Genomic DNA, 22,030 nt, shown 5'->3' on the forward strand with positions numbered 1-22,030 from the left:
TCTAAGTGCCGTGTTATGTTAAGGAAAAGAGCTTATTTAGAATTTAAAAAAAAAGAAATAGAAAGGAAAATTAAAAAAAACTATAGTAGGAGGATTTGCTGATATTCAGAATTAAAAGATGTTAGACCTTGTTTAAAAATAGCGAGATACTCAAGTTTTGTGATTTTAAGTCAAATTATTTGACATTGGCATTTTGGGGATATTAATATTCATGACATGACGAGAAATTTGATACGTGATGTCCCTTGACTTCGCTAAAGGGGGCAGATTTTCCCCCTATGTATTCACTCACATGTAAGCTAGCTGTGTATTTAAGGCCCCAATAAATTAACCTCAGTGCTTTGATACATGAACCACATTCATCTGAGGTTTCTAGGAACTGAATTTAAGTCACATAGTGCATAAAAAGTGGCAAAATTCTATTTCAAACTCTTTTCTCATCAAGCTTTATTTTTACAAAGTCAAGTGCAAATATTTACTATGTTTTATGAAGTTCAAAGACTTTTGAGTAGAAAGAGCCTTCAAGTAAACAGCCTTTGCTTTGTTGACCTCACTCGATTTCATTGTCAAATTTTGACTCTAGTCAGGGATACTCACGTTGGTCAATTAACTATTTTCACATTAAACTCCGTTGAAAGCAAAATTCCAATGCTCTAAAGATAAGGTAACCATGCACCCCAGTGTGGTTTTGCTGGCATTCATTGGGTTTTGCATTTTAACACTCTCAAAAGTGTGCTGGTTTGGAAGATAACTCATATGGTCACTGTGGAATTTCCACTCCTTTAGCAGATTTTGAGAATTAACACAAAGCATGAAACAAACACATGAAAAACAAGTAGAGAGGAAGTTGATCAGATGCACAAGTTGAAAGGATTAAAGAGCAATAATTGATAAATGTCCCAAAAGTCAGTCCACTGAACTAGTATTTGCAAGAGCACAAGAATAGAGAGGGAAGAGGCAACGGCAGGGATAGATAGCCATGAGAGACAAAGCTTGGTTTTACATGGTTGAGCAATAGACTGTAAATACATTTGTGATTAGTTTTTATCTAAACATGCTGCGAATTTTGGAGCCCTGGTGGCACAGTGGTTAAGAGCTCTGCAGTTAACCAAAAGGTCAGCAGTTAGAATCTATCAGCTGCTCCTTGGAAATCTTATGGGGCGGTTCTACCCTGCCCTAGAGGGTTACTAGGAGTTGGAATCAACTCTACAGTAATGGGACGGGGGATGCTGTGAATTTAAGTCATGCCAAACAGAGATGATTCTACCTTCAATTTTGCCACCCAATTGATCCACACGTAAAACCATTGCTGTCGATTCGATTCCAACTCATCACCACGACCCTATAGGACAGAACAGAACTGCCTCATAGGGTTTCCAAAGCTGTAAACCTTTACAGAAGCAGACTGTCCCATCTTTCTCCCGTGGAGGAGCTGGTTGGTTCCAACCACTGATCTTTTGGTTAGCAGCTGAGCTCTTAATCACTCTGCCACCAGGGTTCCTGATCCATACATAAAGGATTCCAAAACCGTGTAAGCAGTTAAAGCAGGCTTTTCACAGGGATCTGGCTCCCCAGGGATCTAACTACATGATTCCCTTTTCCTCTGTTTCCTTGGCTCAGGAAGCAATCACTAAGCCACAGAAAGTTCTAGGCACACAGACTATTCAGTTAATCAAGTAAAAATTATAAAGTCCTTGTCAAAATTATCTGGAGAGTTTGGTTGAGAATTGTTACCTAAGTAGACAATGAAATATCTAAGTTCAGCCTTGTAGACTCATAATAATCTTTTTCTAAATAATATATAAATAAAATTGAGAGAGGGTTAAATTTTTTAATCCTCATATACACACAGACTCTTCTAAAGGAGGCTAAAGGAAATGATAATGGACTTAAAAAATAATTCACAAATGGAGCATGGGGGAATTAATTTACTTTTCTGAAATATAGTCACTTTATGCGAGGATGATCCTTTGGCAGGCAGTACCGCATCAGATGAGAAAAGGAATTCAAATAGGTCACCTGGTTAAAATGAACACAGCATTTCTCTTTCAGTTTAAATCTGCTCTGAATCTACCGCCAGCACGCACAAGCATACTTCTCGTGTATTAAGGCTTCCATGACCATTGTGGCTCAATAGTGTGTTTGCTCCTTATTCAAAATAGGAGTCCTAGATAACACAGATCATTCGTTGAGGTTATCTGTGGGGAAAGAATATAATCCTAGGTTTAAAATTAGGAAAATAACACTTCCATGATCAACCCCATTGATATCCTCCTTCCTTTGGTCATTGGATGAGCCAAGTGCCATGTATGTTTTTTGAAGGAATTTAAAAAAAAAAAAAAAAAGAGCTGCCCCACCTTGCATTCAACAAATTAACTGCAAAATGCTCCAAACAGAATAAATCACTGCAGAGAAGTTCACTTAAGTTCTTCAGACTTGATACTGCATTTCTGAATTTGAGAAGGAAGAAGAAAAACTCTTGATACTCAAGGTCCTTTTCTGTTCTCGAGATTCTTAAGAATTTGGATTTTTCAGAAATTCTAACCCATTCACAGCTGGGAGCTTCTCATATATGTGATATGCACACACATAGAGCCTCCTTAATCTGTACCTGTTAAAAAAGTCATTAAATATATAAAAGTAAGTGACAACACAAGAAAACTAGTTTTTGTTTTTTTATGTAGTAATGATTATAGTTAATCCCATTACATGAGAGCTACCATTTATCGAGTGCCAACCACATGAGAGGTAAGGTGCAAGGTACTTTATGTTGAATGCTCCAATAAGAGATGTGGAGATGGAAGCTCAAACAGGGTAAATGGTGGAGCTAGAACCTGAACCCAACTCTGTCATATTCCAAAGATCCTCTTCTTTTCTACCATGCCACCCTGTCTCTCAGACTGAGGAAAACTTTCTGTAATGGACATAAATATCTATTTGCTGGATGACATCAATGTCCTCCAGCCAAAGACCACCAGGAACATACCTGCAGTTGACAGAAGCTGGATTTATTGACTTACTGCAATGAGGGAAGATACACCATAAGGAACTAGGGGACATCTCAGCAAGAAAGTGTTAAGAACTTGTAGGATTTAAATTGCATTAGTTGATTTTGCAAAGGGTTCAAAAAAGAATCTGGATCAGATATTGTCAGGAAACAAGAGTAATTCTTAGATATCTTAATAATTCCTGTGTATAAAGACAAAAGACCAAGGGTAACACTATAATATGCAAAGAAGCAACAGTCACTCATATCAGCCAGGATGGAGAGATGTTAGGTCACTTCAGTGATTTAAACAATGTTTACGCTTTTGTCTGTGTTTACATATGAGCATTGAGTGGTCTTGTTTTTGTCTTAATACATCACAGCTCCAGAATGCTCTTCTGTGATGGTTGCGTTCTATGGACTTGATTAAGTTCAACAAGAGAACGCCACAGCCTAGCTGTGAATGCCAGGCCAGCTCCCAGATGTCAGGGGCTGCTTTTCTCCTCTCACTGGGAAGGTATAATGGGCAGTACTGAATCAGAATCCACTCAGGCCCTAATATACTTCTAATAGAATCAAAGAAAATGCTTTCCAGGACTTTGGTGATTCACTATCTACATTTTTAAAAAACAAATGAGGAACCAGGGATCTGATAGAACTTGCCTAACAAAAAAAGAAATGCCCGACAATGCACCAATAGGACTAGTATATAGGTGCTCTAAGCCCTGTCTTATCATTCTCATAGTCATAACCACCATCATCATCATCATTATATCTAACATTTATAACGTACTCACTGTGTATCCAAAGAATATTGAATATACTATTGCCTGCCAAAAGAACAAACAAATCTGTCTTGGAAGAAGTACAGCCAGGATTCTCCTTAGAAGCAAGGATTGCAAGACTTTGTCTCACTACTTTGGACATGTTATCAAGAGGGACCAGTCCCCGGAGAAGGACATCATGCTTGGTAAAATAGAGAGTCAGCAAAAAAGAGGAAGACCATCAACGAGTTGGATTGACACAGTGGCTGCAAAAATGGGCTCACGCATAACAATGATTGTGAGGATGGTGCAGGGCTGGGCAGTGTTTCGTTCCGTTGTTCATAGGGTCACTATGAGTCAGAATCCGCTTGACAGCACCTAACGACAACACCACGATGTATCAAGCAGAGTATTGTGCAATTTTACCTGAAACTTCTCAATGAACCTTCACAATTAACCAATTAATTAGGGATTTTTATGTTCCCATTGCAAGTACCAGGAAAATTAGGGCAGGGAGGTTAAGGTCTTGCAGCTACTAAGTTGTAGAGACAAGAATTGAACATAAGCGGTCTGACTCCACCATTCTCATGCCTGAATCACTGCTCTGATTTCTTCAAAGCACCAGGAGTGATGTTTCTTTTCCACCTTAAATGGAACAATCCAAAGATAAAGGCATTAACTTTTTTCTAGCCATGCTAAAATCTAAGAGAGGAGGTATTGTGATCTTAAAGCACATCTCCTTGTCTAAGAAAGGCTTCCTTTGCTTGCCCAACTCAAACCAGAAAAGAACATCTCAGGCTCCTCCTCCCAAACAAGGGGATCATCGGCTCCCTTGTGAGTCCCTTACTTACTGTACCCCTTGGGGGATTAGTTGTGCCCTTAACTTCTATGCATGTAAAGAATGGGAGAGCACTCAACAGAAACAGAGCTTGGGGGGTTAAGCCAAAGGGAGATTTATTATGGCTTCTGGCTGACTCTACAGCTTTGGGACCCTGGCCAACCCTCACTAACTCTTGAGCTTTTGTACTACCTCTAAGCCTCTCCATATGAACGGAAGACAAAGGACCTGATCCCTGTTCTCCATGTGTGGTGACTGCAGAGGCCTCGCTAGTGGATCACTTCAAGGTTGCTGGCTGGACAGTTGACATTTATCCTACCAGGCTCCAACAAAGTCTCCAAGAAACGTTTCTCTTTAGTGTGAGCAGACTATCACTTAAAGACTGAACAAGGCGGCTCCTCGTTTCTCAACCTTGTCAGGAGAGGATGGCAGCTGTTGTAAACCTTCCAAACATTGTACTTTGGAACTGTTATCACCATATAAGGACCTGATATTGAGTGGATTCCAAATCATGGCAACACCACGTGTGCAGAGTAGAACTGTTCCATAGGGTTTGCATGGCCGTGACCTCTCAGAAGCAGATCACCAGGCCTGTCTTCCAAGGCATCTCTGGGTGAATTTCAACAGCCAACATTTCAGATAGTAGTGGAATGCTTCCTTTCGGGCAGTAGTGGAGTGCTTAACTAAAATGGGCTACAGTAAATACTTCACTTCAATTGCCAGTTTTTCCGAAATCCCAAATAGCCAGAGAAACTAGATATGACAGTAACAGAAAACAAGCCTGTACTAAAAACAAGCCTTCCTTCTTCCCTATCTCTTAGCTCTCAATATTTGCCACAGGCCACAAGTACAATGGGAACAAAACTTTAGGGCCCACCTTCTACTGCCCAGCATCGAGAAATTGTTTTGAAGATGAGTGAAATCTTGCTCCCTCCGTAAGGGAAAAGTATCTTAGGACACCTTCACTAAAAAAAAATATATATATATATATATAAATGAAACCATATTATTAATTCTTACCTGATTAACAGGAAACTTTTTTTTTTTGAAGGAATATATTTAAAATCACAGCGATCATTCACCTCTTCACTGGCTATGTTTGAAAAAACACTAAAAACAAAACTCTCTTTGTATTCTCTCACCATTTCTCTTCCTTGGTTGTCGTAGTAGATCTGATGTACTGGTTCATTTAAAGATGTTTAGTCTTTAGAAAATGCTAGTAAAGCTCCAACCATCTAGGGAATTTTAGAAATCAATCATTTATGATACAGGGATTCTTCGATTCCCTTCCTTAAGCATAAGGGACCAAGTCAGTTTAGACACAAGAGGTACAATGACTTTTAGTGTATCATAGATGAGTGTAGGGTTCTGAAGTTCCAATTCTGTTTTCATTCAACTAGCCACCCTCCCATCTCCCTGCTTCTGCCCCCTCCCCAGGAGAAAATTTCCAACAGCATCCGTTACCACTGGCAAATCTAACTCACAAGCAAACATGAGTTTCATTTCAGCATTTAACTTACTTTAAGAACCTAATAGAACTGTTTATATAGGATGAAATCTAATTGAAAAGAGACTTATTTAAAACTCTCAGCCAGACCTCTACCATTTGGGGGGAACATTCAGACAAAGTAGCTCCTAAAAGCATATGACAGGATCCTCCGCCACTTCGCAAATTAATGAGATCTTGAAAGTGTGTAACATTTGAGACCTACACTAAGTTATGTATTTAGATAGCAACCGTTTGCCTAATTATGCCCTGGTGACTACTTCCCTGGTCTCTTGAGCTGAATAATAATCATTACTATTCTCATTTCGCTGTCTGTGATATGCAGTAATTAAAGACGTGACGTATTTGTTGCTCATATCAAATACCGCTGTTGGTTTCTCCAGTAGTTTCTGGTCCTCAGAGGAGAGAGTAAAAATAAAGAGGTCTAACATCTGACCTACTCTTCCAAGTATCCTCTTTCAGAATTCTGGTTTGATTCCAGCCTGCCTCCCCCAATCTTTTCTTTAGCTTGAAAATATGACCATACTAAAAATTAATGACCTTGATTTTCTTCATGAGAAGGTGATTTCATGACTGTTAGTTTCAGGATTACAGAGCTGGGTTAACATTTTTGTAAACCACGTTATTATTCTGGTGCACCATATGAAAACCTTTACTCTGAAATGGTTAGCACGAGGAAAAGCCAAGTTACACCCCGACAGGGCAGGCCCATGAAAACACAGAGATATCTTGCTGCCAGTCTTTTGACTGATGTCTCCACGCTACCCAAGTACTTCCTCACTGATAATTCAGAGAGCCTGTTTGTCTTCCTTTACCATTTGTATTTATCTGGTGTCATTCAATGCACACTGTTGCACACTGCTTTTTAGGAGACCATATAGGATTCTCTGGAGTCCAAAGCAATTTTTCATCTTGACTAATATTACATAAATTAAAAAAAAACCAAAATCCATTGCTGTCAAGTTGATTCTGACTCATAGTGACTCAATAGGACAGAGCAGAACTGCCCCAGTGGGTTTCCAAGGAGTGTCTGGTGGAGTCTAACTGCTAACCTTTTGGTTAGCAGCTGAGCTCCTAATCACTACACCACCAGGGCTCCATTATATAAATAGATATATTTTAATGATTAGTATGGGAAACCCTGGTGGCGTAGTGGTTAAGTGCTATGGCTGCTAACCAAAGGGTCAGCAGTTCGAATCCGCCAGGCACTCCTTGGAAACTCTATGGGGCAGTTCTACTCTGTCCTATAGGGTCGCTATGAGTCAGAATTGACTTGACGGCACTGGGTAATGATTAGTATAGATCCTAGACATTAGCTGTTTATCTTCCTCCAACAACAAAACACGTACACATACATATATGTGTATGTTGGCGTTGTCAGTTGCCATCAAGTTGGCTCCAGCTCACAGCAATGTTTTGTATAACAGAATGAAACGTTGCCCAGTCCTGCACCATCTTCATGATCGTTGGTATGTTTGAGTCCATTGTTGTGACTTTTGTCTCAATCCGTCTCACTGGGGATTTCCCTCATATCCGTTGGCTCTGTACCTTCCCAAACATGAAGTCCTTCTATAGCAATTGTTCTTTCCTGATGACACATCCAACGTTTGCAGGTCAGAACCTTGCCATCCTCACGTCTAAGCCTTGTTTTTCGCCAGTGTCTTCACTGCAGCTTGAAATTCTTTCTTCAGCACCAGAGGCTTTTGATCATAATCTACCTCTTCAGATGGTTGAATATTGACCAACTCTTTTTGGTACAGTGACTCTGTATATTCCTTCTGCCTTCTTTTGATGCTCCCTGTGTCATTCACTTATTTACCCACAGAATCCTTCCGTATTGCAACTTGAGGCTTGAATCTCTTCTTCAAAACTTTCAGCTCAAGAAATGCTGATCATGTTCTTCCCTTTTGTTTTTCTAACTCCACGTCTTTACACATTTCTTCATAATACTTTACCTGGTTTTCTCAAGCTGCCCTTTGAAATCTTCTGTTCAGCTTTTTACGTTACCATTTCTTCTATTCGCTTTAGCTACTCTGCACTTGACAGAAAGTTTCAGAATCTCTTCTGACATCCATATTGGTCTTTTCCTTCTTCCCTGTAGTTTTAATGATCTTTCACTTTCCTCATGTATAATGACCTTGATGTCTTACCACAATTCTTCTGGTTTTTGATCAATAGTGTTCAGTGTGTCAAATCTATTCTTGAGATGGTCTCTAAATTCAGGCAGGATATATTCGAGGTCATGCTTTGGCCTTCATGAACTGGCTTTCATTTTCTTCAACTTCAAATTTGATGTGCACGTGAGCAATTCCTCTTCTCATTTTGACTTATGCCACATCAGCAAATGAAGGTCCTGAAGGGTTTACTCTATCTGAGTCATTAAGGTTAACTCTACTTTGGAAACCCTGCTGGCATAGTGGTTAACACCTATGGCTGCTAACCGAAAGGTTGGCAGTTTGAGTCCACCGGGTGCTCCTCGGAAACCCTATGAAGCAATTCTACTCTGTCCTATAGGGTCGTCATAAGTTGGCATTGACTTGACGGCAACTTTTTTTTTTTTTTTTTGACTACTTTGAGAAGGCAGCTCTCCCATAACTGTATTCCGAGTGTCTTTCAACCCAGGCGGCTCATCTTCCAGCATTATATCAAACAATGTTCTGTTGATACCCACAGGGTTTTCACCAGCTAATTTTGGAAAATAGATCACCAGGCCTTTCTTCCTAGTCTGTCTTAGTCTGGGAACTACTGAAACCTGTTTACTCTAGGTGGCTTACTGGCATTTGAAATATTCCTGGCATAGCTTCCGGCATCACAACACAAATGCCACCACAGTATCACATATGACACACTGACAGGTGGGTGATGGGTATATATTATGTATAAAGGTCTGGGATTTGAACACACCAGTTACTCTGCAGGAGAAAGATGTGGCAGTCTGCTTCTATAAAGATTACAGCTTTGGAAACCCTATGGGGCAGTTCTGCTCTGTCCTATAGGGTCACTGTGAGTTGAAATTGACTTGACGGCAGCAAACAACAACAACATATATGATATATAGACAGACGGTAAAACCTGCAAAAGCCAGAACCTCTGTAAGGTGGAAACCTGTCTGAGAAGAAAAACTCAAATATTTTTCATTAAAATGAGTGATAGAAAAGTGGTAAGACTGCACCATGTCAAAAGCAGAAAACTTGGGACACCCAGAAAAACAAAGCAGTCCTGTCAAGTTCCAGCTCTCACAAGTTTCACTGTGTTTGTGTGTGTGTGTGTGTGTGTGTAGGGAGGAGGTTAAATTCTTTGCTTAGAGAAACTCACACTTTGAATAAAATAGCTCATTTAGTAAGCCAGCTCCATTTCAGCTCAGTTGACCCTATACAGCCCCCATACTGACCTATGGTACAAACATATAGCTCATTATTACTCATAAAACCTTTTGGAAAGAAGACCATTTCTAAATTTCTTTCAAAATATTTGTTATTCCTAGAAATATTTTTGAGTCTGCAAAATAACAAAAACTTCTCTTATCCCTAGCCAAGCCCCGTTCCCCACACCTCAAAAAATATTTAAACAACCTTTTTGAGAGCTCATGAAATACTTGAAAACATTTCAAAGCATGGCCTGAAGGTTTCTGAGAAGCTCTTTGACACTTCCAGGCTGGTTCTGGCCAACCTTTATAACAAACTGACAGCATAGGTCCTACCTGATATCTGGAATTGTAAATTTTTTTCAAGTAGGTAATTGTTCTTCAGCAGTGTTCAATCTGCTGTGAAATGAATACAGACAATTTTTCATTTCACATATTATTATATTTCTCATTTCTAGAATTTTCATTTTGTTCCTTTTAATAATTTTAATTTTTCCGTTTAAATCTGAAGCCATTCACTCATTTTGTCCATATATTCCCTGAAGTCTTTGACTGTATTTATAACAGTTGTTGTAAAGCCCTTGTCTGCTAATTCAAAAACGTCTGTCATGTCCAGGTCTATTTTTATTGACCCCGCCCCCTATCATGGGTTACATTTTCCTTCTTCTTTGCATTTGTAGCTATTGTTATTATTATTATGTGCTAAACATCCTTATATATATATTTTTAAACATCCTTGGAAGGGAAGATGGCAAGGCTTTGTCTTATGTACTTTGGACATGTTATCAGGAGGGATCAATCCCTAGGGAAGGACACCGTGCTTGGTAAAGTAGAGGGTCAGCAAAAAAGAGAAAGACCCTCAACAAGATGGATTGACATAGTGGCTGCAACAATGGCGCTCAAACATAACAACGATTGTGAGGATGACACAAGACTGGGCAGTGTTTCGTTCTATTGTACACAGGGTCTCTATGAGTCAGAACTGATCTGATAACAAGGAAACCCTGGTGGCGTAGTGGTTAAGTGCTACAGCTGCTAACCAAAAGGTCAGCAGTTCGAATCCACCAGGCGCTCCTTGGAAACCCTGTGGGGCAGTTCTACTCTGTCCTGTAGGGTCGCTATGAGTCAGAATTGACTCGACGGCAAATGGAATGTGTAACAACAACAAACATTGTAGGTGCTAAAATGTTTAAAGTAGGGGTTAACTTTCTGGCAGGCAGTTAATTTATTGGCAGTGCTGTTTGTCCTTTTCAAGGCTTGTTTCTAAGTTTTTGGTGTGGGTCTACTCTAGGGATAAGACAAACCCGTGAGGGGGGCACTGGTGGTCAGATGGTAAAATTCTCACCGTCCATGCGGGAGACCCAGGTTTGATTCCAGCCAGTGCAACTCAAGCACCCCTCTGTCAGTGGAGGCTTCCATGTTTCTGTGATGCTGGACAGGTTTCAGCAGAGCTTTCAGACTAAGATGGACTAGGAACAAAGAAAGGTCTGGCAATCTACTTCTCAAAACCAAACAACAAAAACAGCATGGCTCACAATGGTCTGATCCGCAGCTGATCATGGGGTTGGCACCAGACCAGGCAGTGTTTCTTTCCACAGTGCGTGGGATCGCCAAGAGTCAGGAGCCGACTGGAGGGCAGCTATCAACAGCGCAAACCTATTCAAAATGCTTATCTTTTCTCTGGTTTCAGTTGAATGCCTGGATGTTCAATGACGTCCTTCCACTCTGATAGTGGGAATTCCTATTTCTTCCGGCACTGGGCTCCTGTGGAACTCCATTCTACTCAGAGCTCCCCTTTAGCTATTCTCTCCTAGGCCTTGTGGCTTCTGAAGACTTGAAGAAGCTCCTCTACGGATTTCCTCAGATCTTCTCAGGTACCCTACTACACACACATTCCAGTTGCCTCAGAAACCCACTTCTAACCTGTCTCCTCACCTCAGTAAGGCTATTATACCACACCTGGGCTCCACTTCCCTGTGTCACAGTCCAGAACGTGTCCCTAGGCTGAAAACCAGGGTGACTATGAGGCTCACTTCTTATATCCTCCTCTCAGAGATGGTGGTCCTTTGCTGCCTGTTATCCTATGTCTGAAGACAGTTGTTTTGTATATTTGGTTTGGGTTTTTAGTTTTTTATGACAAGAGGGAAAATCCAGGATCAGTTATTCCGTCCTGTCCTCATAAATTGGTTTTAATTAGTATTTTCCACCCTTCTGAAAACAAGAGCTTAATAACCTATTGTGTATTCCCTTTTATGTTCAGGCTATCAGGAAGCTCAGCAGAGGGTTAGATGGTTAAACATAACAATATTTGCCCTTGTGGTTTGCCCACTTACTTGCCCTTTTTTTTTATTACTTTAATTTTTATTTTATTTACAAACTCTGTAGGTAATGGATGCCATAAAAATTGAGTTCACACAAGCCTCATCAATAAAGTCAGTACTTTCCATTCTATTCATATTGTCGCCGTTCTACTTCACATCCCTGTCGTGTCTTAACCAGCCTTGCCGACACCACCAAGTCTTCCTTATCTCTTCATGCAACAAAATGAACAACTCTCTAATCTCTGCAGAAAAAAGCACTTACTTTGCTCTCATGTGTCTAACAGAACAAAAACTCCACCACAGCTGGTCTGTGTCTTAGATTTGTGCTATGTCCTCTTCGGTCTTCCCATGTAGTAAACCAAACCAAACCCACTGCCATCAAGTTGGTTCCTACTCACAGCAACCCTATAGGACAGAGTAGAACTGCCGTATAGGGTTTCCAAAAAACAGCTGGTGGATTTGAACTGCCAACTTTTTGGTTAGCAGCCGTAGCTCTTAACCACTGCTCCACTAGGTTTCCCTGTACATGCCAGGCAGACAATAAATATTTATTCAATGCACTAATGTGATAGGGCAGTCTTTAGATTAAAACCTTGGCTTAATCAAGGGCACGCTCCCACCAAGATTGCTCACATAGTAAGCCTGCTCCATTTCAGCACTGCTGTACACCTCTGCACCAGGACAGGGAAAGGATAAATCAGTGACCCTTGATTCCCCATTATGAAACTTGGCCAACAGTTTGAATCAAGGGACTCAGCGAGAGTAAATTATCATGTTCTTGGCAGTTACAGAGTATAGGGGCTGATGCAAATGTTTATACCCCTCCGTGTTGAAATTCTGGGCTAGAAATCTAGACCCTGGATCATTGAAATTTGGCACAGAAGGAATTTGTTGGAGTTGTGAACTATTGTACTTGCCCCTTCCGTATATCCAGGCCATTTTTCTCTTCCAGTGGCAGCCTTTAATTTAGACTCTGAAGTGGTTAAGATAATGGCAGCTCTTTGTTCTCTGAGCTTGTAAAACAACAACCAATTATGGGCTTGGAGTACTTCTTATGAGCCAAGCAATCTGTTGGTTGATAGAGAAGATACGAGCCACAAATAGAAGACATGCATTAGCAGCAGCAGTGAAATTCATTTCAAAACCCTCATGCCTATGTCAGAGTTTAGGTGCCATGGAGTTGCAGATCTTTGACCATTATCTTACAAAGAGGAGCAAAAAAGTAGCACCTAATAAAATAAATCCTAGAACCATTATATAAGAAAACAATAGGAAACAAAATTCAGTTTTCAAGTCACACACTCAACAGTATTTACTAGAAATTTGTGAGGCTTGCACTCAGGGAATTCAGCATAAGAGAAAAATCATGAGTATGAAGGTGGTGTTGAGCTTCACTGAGAAGCTCTAGGATTTAGATCAGTGAGAAAGTCCTGGGGCCCCTTGTTTAGGCAAGTTGGAGTTTAGAATCAGCATCCTGAATTGGCTTAGGAATAGAGGTTTGGAGTCTGAGTTGGCTTAAATAGAAAAGCCTTTATAAAGGATCCTGCCAATTTTGTATAGTCATTATAGGGAATGGGTTAAGTTTTCTAAGTTTATATGTCATCTACACATGCTTGAGTGTGCCTGACCCAAGCCACGGTGTTTTCAATCGCCTCAAATGCGTGCAAAAGCTGTATAATGAATAAGATTGAAGAATTGATGCCTTCAAGTTATGGTGTTGTCCAAGAATACTGAATATACCATGGACTGCCAGAAGAGCAAAAAAATCTGCTTTGGAAGAAGCACAGCCAAAATGTTCCTTAGAAGAAAAGATGGGGAGGCTTCGTCTCACATACTTTGGACATGTTATCAGGAGGGACCAGTCCCTGGAGAAGGACATCATGCTTGGTAAAGTAGAGGGTCAGAGAAAAAGAGGAAGACCTTCCGTGAGATGGATTGACACATGGCTGCAACAATGGGCTCAAGCATAACAACAATCGTGAGGATGGCTCAGGACTGGACCGTGCTTCATTCTGTTGTACGGAACCGACTCCCCGGCACCTCATAACAACATATGTGCTTTAAAAGGTTGGAGGTTCCAAACCACCTAGAGATGACTTGGAAGGAAGTCCTCTGAACTACTTGTGAAAAATGAGTCACTGAAAGCCCTTCGGAGCACAGTTCTACCCTGACACACGCGAGGTCGGCCTGAGTCAGAATTGACTCAATATCAACAGGTTGGTTCTGGTATTACTGCCATTGTGTGGGTGAAGATTTCCCCCAGTCATACAGAGCAGTGGACTAGGACCTGAATAAATGCCTTTTGAAGCAGCATTTTCACTCCTGGTCTTGTAAAATGCACTATATTATACCAAGGTGGTATAAGGTGAAGAATTGTTTAAGCAAAAAGTCTGTAAAAACAAGTTGAAAAGGGATGGGTTTTAAGGTTCATGGGAAGAAACACAAAAGATCATCACATATACAAAGACTTTAACCCTCTCAGCCATTAAAGAAATACATATTAAAGCAAGACCCCACTTTTCACTTTGCTTGTAGGACTACTTCTGTCTCAAAAGCCGCATTCATGGACTGTCATCCACCACTTTATCCGTAACATTTCATTCAAAGCTTCTTATCCATGTTGTGACTTGGAGCCAAGCAAGCTTATTCCTGCATCTGAAAAAGTAGGCGAGGGAGGGATTTCCATCATCTGGAGAGACCAGGAACCAAATGACCAGAAGGCACAGTTGACCTATGCCAAGCGAGCCACACCTCTAGCAAACGTCATCATTGTCAAAACTGACTCATAACTGCTTTTTACTTCATTCCGGGGAGAGGGATGCTAGGACCCCAGGATGGCAAGGATAAGATTCTTTCCCTCACTCTACTTACTTTAAAGGTTGAAGCAGTGTGATTATTCACACAGCAGAAAATAAATGAAAATGTTAAGTTATATGTGGGTGACAAACACAAAAGCCTACCTGAAATTTAGGGGTCTCCCTGGGTCCCTGATTGCATTCCTCCTCTGCCCCCTAACTATGCTGCCTAACCTCTCTGGTCTGGGATAGTATTAATTCGAGGGCCCCGAAAAGCTAATCGCGCCCTTAGCAAATGTAAAGCCCACATTAACGCCATAGCAGTACTTCACTGATGCACAACAGGGCTATTGTACTCCTTAATATTGTCTTCTGAGGGAAAAAGAATAAAAAAGAAAATATGAGATGAAGAGGGTTTTTGTCTTTGTTTTTGTTTTCAAATAACAAAATCCGACCAACATAGCAGGAGAAAAGGGTGACAGAGAAGAATCAAATGATCTTTAATGACAATGTCTCCCCTAAGTCAGGAAAGAAGAGATTAATATATGTGACAATGCACACAAAAAAAGCCTTAAGCTAGCATGTCTTAAATAATACCATAAACAAAATCAAAAAACCATTTGGAAAAAACATTTACCATAAAAGAAGCATGCACACCAAGACCTAATTTCCTTACTGTAAAGTACTTCTTGTGAATCAACAAAGAAAAATCTTAAGCCACCTTGTTTAAAAAGTATAAATGGACCACAAAATATGTAAAGATATTCATCATCATAACTTATTCAATAAACTTAGATCAAAACAAGAACTGTGTTCTTATCTACCAGATTAAAAAATGAAAAGCTTGATAAAGCCAATTTTCAGTAAGGCTACAAACAAGCAAACACAAGAGTTGGAATCAACTCGAGGACAACACTTTTGGTTTGTTTTTTTCCTTACATTTTGGTGGAATTGGCTGAAGCTTCCCTGGAGGGCAATTTTACATTAATGATTAACCCTTAAAAGTGCACCTACTTTGTGCCCAACAATTCTACTTCCAAAAATGTATCTTATGCTTGAAGAAGTATGCAGGTATATGTGCCACAAGGTTTACTTCAGCATTCTTTGAAACTCGGGGGAAAAAATTCGGTAACAAGCTAAATGGTCATTAATAAAAAAATAGGTATCTGTTAAATTTTTTACGGAATTTTCTCTAAGGAATACCATTCAGCCTTTCAAAAGCATGAGGCACAATTATATAAAAAGACAAGAACAGGCAAATGTGCAGAGACTAAAGTTTATTAGTGGTTACCAGGAGCATGAGGGGGAAATGGAGGCCTATTGCTCATGGAATACTAAGATTTGGTTCTATCCTTGGAAACTCTATGGGGCAGTTCTACTCTGTCCTATAGGGTCGCTATGAGTCAGAATCGACTCGACGGCAGTGGGTTTGGTGTTTTTTGTTTGGATGGAAACATTGCATTGATTAAGGGTAGGGTTACACAGCCTATTAATGTAATTGCTGTCAATAAGTTGTACACCTGTAAAAAGTTGAATTGGCAAAAGTTTTGTGATAGATGTATTTACAGCAATGACAAAACAAAACAAAAGTAGCTATGGAGGCTGTTCATGTACAGCCAAACACTTCATAGGATTTGGTTCCTTGGTTTGGAGGTTTAGGGTCATAATTCATGGGACCCCGCCCAGTTAATCGGCCTAATAATGTGTTCAGTGCTTGTGTTCCACCTCCTTGTTTATTGGGTAGTTCCTGGAGTCTTAAAAGCTTGAAAGCAGCCACTCAAGATACAATAATTTGTTCCTATTCACCTGAAGCAACAGAGGAAGACAAAAAGTCAAGAATAGGAGGAGAATATGAAATGTGTGGCTAACTGCCTCCATAAACAACTGCCACATTTGCCAAGAGAGCAGAAGAACTGGATGGTGAACGGCTATCATTTCTGAACATTTTGATCAAAGATTCCACAAAAGAATCCTGATCAAAAAGGAGAAAGTGCAGAACAGAATTTCAAATTCTCATGGACTCCAGACTTCCTGGAGCCATGGAGACTGAATGAATCCCCAAAACTATTGCCTTCAGATAAGCTTTAAACCTTAAACCAAAAATATCCCCTGAAGTCTTCTTAAAACTAAACAATAGTTTAGCTTGACTAGTAAAAATTGTCTGCCTTGAGCATTATGCTCTTCTAAAATCTATCTATATGGGATCAAACTGACAACAGCAACGTGAAAGATTAAATAGGAACCTTGGGGGCAGTGAGTTTATGTTAATGGGGGAGGAGCAACTCAGAAAAGGAGCATGCCAATGTTTGCACAACCGAAGAAGTTTTCAATTGGTGTATATTTTGCTGCGTATATGCTCAAAAACAACAAAATAGACTAAATAATTTTTAAAAAAAAGACAACATGCAATGATCAAAAAAAAAAAAAAAAGCATGAGGTATACCTAAATTTGTAGATATGGAAAATAATCTATGCTTATTAAGTGACCAAAAGCAAATGGCAGAACAGAATGCATAGTATAATCGTATTTGAATCAAAATTTCTGGAAGGCTGAACAAAAAAATCTACAGTGGTTCACACTGAGGGATAAGACAGGGGCTCCAGAAGGAGAAGTTTTACTTATGACTTTACACCATTGAGAAACATTTGCAATTTTGCCCATAAGCATGCATACATTACTTTTATAATAAGAAATGAATTTAAAATTAGAAAAATTAAGTTAAAACAAAATAAACCTTGCATATTGATACATTTAACAGTTCTGAATTTAAAGAAATGTCTTGTCTTTGAAAAGACGTAAGGGTGAAAGTGCCCATTTAACATGGCATTTTTAGTAGTAATCCATGTTAAATGAGATACCCACTACCATTAGATCCCAAGTAGCCACCAAAGTACTGGGATGAGAATTCCACCCTGTGGTACCAACCACTTCATGGGTGTTAAGTCCATTTAGCCTGATCAAGTTGTACACATGAGACAGGTACACTGTGTTGGCAAGAGTGAAAGCCATTTTAATTACTCACAGATGACAACCTTGAACAACATGAAAAGTTCCATCACCAGGGGTCCTCCCTGGCTGAACAACTGTACAGCCGGGTGGAAAACATCTACACACGCTCCCTCTTTTGCACCTTGGGTGAAGAAAGGACCCTGAGGATCTTCCTCCACCCAGTTTTATACTCCAGAGGTTGTGTATTTCACTACACAGAGTGCAATGCAAGTTTTCCCACCGGATCCCCCGCAGAGGGGATGTGGGGTATAGTCAAACATGGGGGCGCCAGCCCAGAATTATTAGCCTCAAATTGCATCTCTTTAGCCCTGCAGCTTATTTAGAGAAACCATTAGGCTTCAGAAGGAGAGAGGCAATAGTTTGTTCTGAAGCCCAAAGATGGTGGGGCAGGGGGAAGAACAGGGAATAATTACAGCCGTTGGAACCATCGGAAGGATATGTCCTCTCAAAAGCTAAAGTATAATATTTCTCTAGCATACTATGTTATACCACATTTTGTGCAACTCACATTATATGGCACCCCATTATACTGAAGGAAGATGTCTGTCAGATATTTATTGACGATAAATAACCAAGAATTTATTTTACCACCTTACCTTAAACTTAGCATGGCTTCTCCCTCTCCTGAACATTACATATTCTTCGCAGCTCTTTCAGTTTGCCAGATACAAGCCTTTTATCACAAATCCAAAGGGAGATTGGAAGATGCAGTTGATTTTCATTCTCCTCAAAGCATATTCAGACAAACTGGGCAGCTGCCTTGTAGATTTCTGTGATGAGAAGCTTATCATTCCATCTGGCTCTGAAGGTCTATTCCTAAACTAGCCAGTCCATGGCGTTGTCCTTACTCGTTTGCTCCCTTAATGAAGAAGATTTCAGGTGGTGATTGTGGTTCTTTGTAGAAATGCAAGAAGAGCAATGTCTCCTTCAGAGCATATCTTCTCTTGCATTTCCTGCTTTAGGAAAGTTCACTATTCAGTTCATCCCACAGCTTCCAGAGTTGGATTTATTAATTTCTTTCCTCTGTCACTTCTGTATTTCTTCTACTCCAATCCCAAAAAGAGTTTGAAGTGGAATAAACAGAAAAACATCTCCATCTATGACCCACGGGTGGCATGATGGTTAAGAGCTACAGCTGCTAACACAAAGGTCAACAGTTCAAATCCACCAGCTGCTCCTTGGAAACCTTACAGGGCAGTTCTACTCTGTCCTACAGGGTCACTGTAAGTGGGAATTGACTTGGCGGCAACTGGTTTTGATGACCCTACTCATCTCATATAAGAATCGATTATAAAGCATTTTAGGGAATTAAATATGCAAAGCACTATTTCAGATGTACCTACCCATCAGCTATGGGGCAGGTTTGCAAAGTTTCATTGAAGGATTGCGTATCCCAGAGAATATATAATGTAGAGCTCATTAGAATGCTCACCATCCTATCTCAAGGGAGAAATAAATTTTCTGGGGAAGGTATTCTGAAATTACAAAGATGTGGTGAAAGAGCAGGTGAAATTGTGCACTACAGATCAGTAAATAGGCACAAGTAAGCCCCGCGTACCTCGTTACTGGGTAATCCGTCCCTGGTCTTGTACCTCAAAAGGAGCCTTACAAAGGCTTGATAGTCTGGGGAGCAAACTAGTGGCAGATGGGAGCTGAGCAGAGGAAAACAACCTATTTCAAAACACAGTCTAGGGCCAGTACCGTTACCCAGAAATAGGAAAGATAGTCTCCGAATCTGTTTCTCTCTTCTCCACACTGAATAGCCATCATTCCCAGATCCTAACACTTAGATTTGTGCCATTTGACTACACTTTAAAAAGCATGTGTGAGTAGCCCAGGGACCAAGTCACCTTTTATTACCTCGTTTGTATAGGGAAATCTCCAAATTCCAAACAACAGACTTGAAAATGAACTGTGGGACATGGCCCGTTTGTAAGTTGGAGCTGTCTGGATAGGAGAACATCAGACTGGCTCCACTGAAGAAAACAGTCTGGTCTAGTTCTTTGTTGACGGTGACGGGAATTGTTGGTGTTCTAAATAAGACAGGGACAAAAATTACTACATCTAAGACATTAGCGGAAAAATATTTCTTTTCAAAAACAACATTCATATTGCAATAGTAGGTGGTATTTACTAACCATTAAGATGGAGAAAAAGCAAAGAAAGTAAGTCCAAGGTTCACGAGAGAAACAAATTATAAAGATTTTAAGCTTATGAACTCTAGATCAAAGCCCAGAGTCCTTTGATAAGACAGTGTACTCATTAATAGAACACAGTGTCATCAATTTATTTTTAGCCCAGGAATTGAAACGCTCTCAGGATCACATGATCACACTGTGACATAGGTGGCCCAAAATTAGGCCAGGTTTGTTTTTCTCTCCCTGGGAGAAAAGTGCTAGGTTTGTTTGAGAAAAATAAGTATTCCTCCTATTTAGCAGTGATTTCTCTTTTTCTCACTTCTAAGGCAAAATTTTCCTGTTATAGAGAAAGTCATGTGTAATTGAACAGGGCTCTTCTAAGTTAAAGAAATATACAGTTTCTTCACATATGTATTCAAACATCAGCTTTAAGAATACAAACTTCACCACAACTAGGTATTTAAAAGCCATGGCGTTAGTTTTCTATTGATGCTGTATCAAATTCCCACAAACTTGGTGGCTTAAACAATACAAATTATCCTACAATTCTGTCCGTAAGGAGTCCAACAAGAGTCTCATCTTCTTATAACCAATGTGACAGCATGGATACATTCTTTTCTGGAGGCTCTAGAGGATAATATGTTTCCTTGCCTTTTCCAGTTCTTAAAGGCCACCCACATTCCTTGACTCATGGTCCTCTTCCTCCACCTTCAACGCCAGCAACGATGGGTCTAGTTCTCCTCACACTGTCATCTCTCTGGTCCTCTGAAGGCATGAAGGGTCTCCAATTTTAAGGACTCATATGATTGAAAAAAAAAATTTTTTTTTTTCATATGATTAGACTGGGTCCACCTGGATGACCCAGGATTTTCTCTCTGTCTCCAGGTCCTGAACCTTAAACATATCTGCAAATTCTCTTTGTCATGCAAGGTAACATATTCACAGGTCTCAAGGATTAGGGGGTGGACATCTTTGGGGAGCCTTTATTCTGCCTGTTACAACCACTATAAAATTTATACTAATTCCCCTCATCCCCAATCTAAATTAGGGTGTATTTTCTTTCATTTCAAAGAAAAGGTCCAGTTGTTGATGATCTTCTGTACCGTGAGAGTTTAAAAAAAAAAAAAAAAAGGTCACATCTGATTATTCTCGTCTTAACATGAAGTATTAGGAACAGTGTTTATTCAGAGGATCTCAGCGTGCACAGGAACTGAGAAGAAACCCAACGGTCTCCTTATTACAGAATCCAAAGGTCTAGCGCAGGCATGTTCCTACTACAGCATTTCACACTTTTGCTCCTGCCTGTCCACACCCTCCAAACACATTCACACTTCTTGAAACCAGGGCTTCCAACCAGCTCCAGTTTCGAACCCGTGCTGAGAATTCACATTTCTAACAAGTTCCCAGTTGATGCTAATACTGCTGGTTAGGAACCGATTCTGTGAGCCACTACTAGAGTGGAGCAATGGTTCTCAAAATTTTTTAAACGTCACTAAGAATCACCTGGGGATCTTGTTAAAATGTGGATTCTGATTCAGTGTATCTGGAGTAGAAACATAAATTCTCAGTAAGGGTTCGAACCAGTTCGGATCCCTGCTTGAAACCTTGACCTTCGTAACTGCCATGGCACAAGTCTGTCTTCTCTTTTATATGTTGCCTCTTCTCTCTCTCTCTCCCTCTTCAGACTTTCGCCAGTGCCTAAACTAATGATTTCCCAGAAGACAGTCCTTAGTCCTATTCAGTGTCATGACATCCATTTCCCTAGCTGATTCCATCCACTGCCATGATTTCAACTACCACTGACGTAATGGCTGTGCCCATATCTTGCTCTCCAATTCGACGCTTTTTCAATTGAACTTGCAAGTGCCTATTAGCCATGTATGCATCCTGATATCCTTCAGGGCCTAACTTCCAGTTTGTTTGTTTGTTTGTTTGTTTGTTTACTGGGTAACGTAATGGCAGACTTAACTTGTCTACTCCTTACTCAAAAATGTGCTCTAACTTTCGTATTCTCAATCTTGGCTAGTGAAATCATCATACACTCAGGATCTTAAATATAGAAATCTTGCTTTCAGTCCAGATTCTTCTCTCTCCTAAAATAAACACTTCTAATAAATTACCAAGGAGCCCTAGTGGTAGAGTGGTTATGCACTTGGCTGCTAACAGAAAGCTTGGCAGTTTCAACCCACCAGCCACTCTGCAGGAGAAAAATGTGGCAATCTGAGCCTTGGTGGCGCAGTGGTTAAAGTGCTTGGCTGCTAACCAAAAGGTCAGAAGTTCAAATCCACCAGCTGCTCCTTAGAAACC

General features: G+C 40.2%; 1 long non-coding RNA gene across 1 annotated transcript; it reads right to left on the minus strand.

Moving 5' to 3' along the window:
• Positions 1-2,544: 2,544 nt before the first annotated feature.
• On the minus strand, positions 2,545-19,464 carry LOC126066419 (uncharacterized). Its single transcript, XR_007515078.1, has 3 exons — positions 19,446-19,464; positions 18,182-18,538; positions 2,545-2,611 (listed from the first exon to the last, which is right to left on the minus strand). It is a non-coding gene; the product is annotated as an uncharacterized LOC126066419 (long non-coding RNA).
• Between the last annotated feature and the right edge of the window lie 2,566 nt (positions 19,465-22,030).

Source organism: Elephas maximus, chromosome 23, assembly GCF_024166365.1.
Source record: "Elephas maximus indicus isolate mEleMax1 chromosome 23, mEleMax1 primary haplotype, whole genome shotgun sequence".
In the NCBI taxonomy this organism is placed as follows: Eukaryota; Metazoa; Chordata; class Mammalia; order Proboscidea; family Elephantidae; genus Elephas; species Elephas maximus.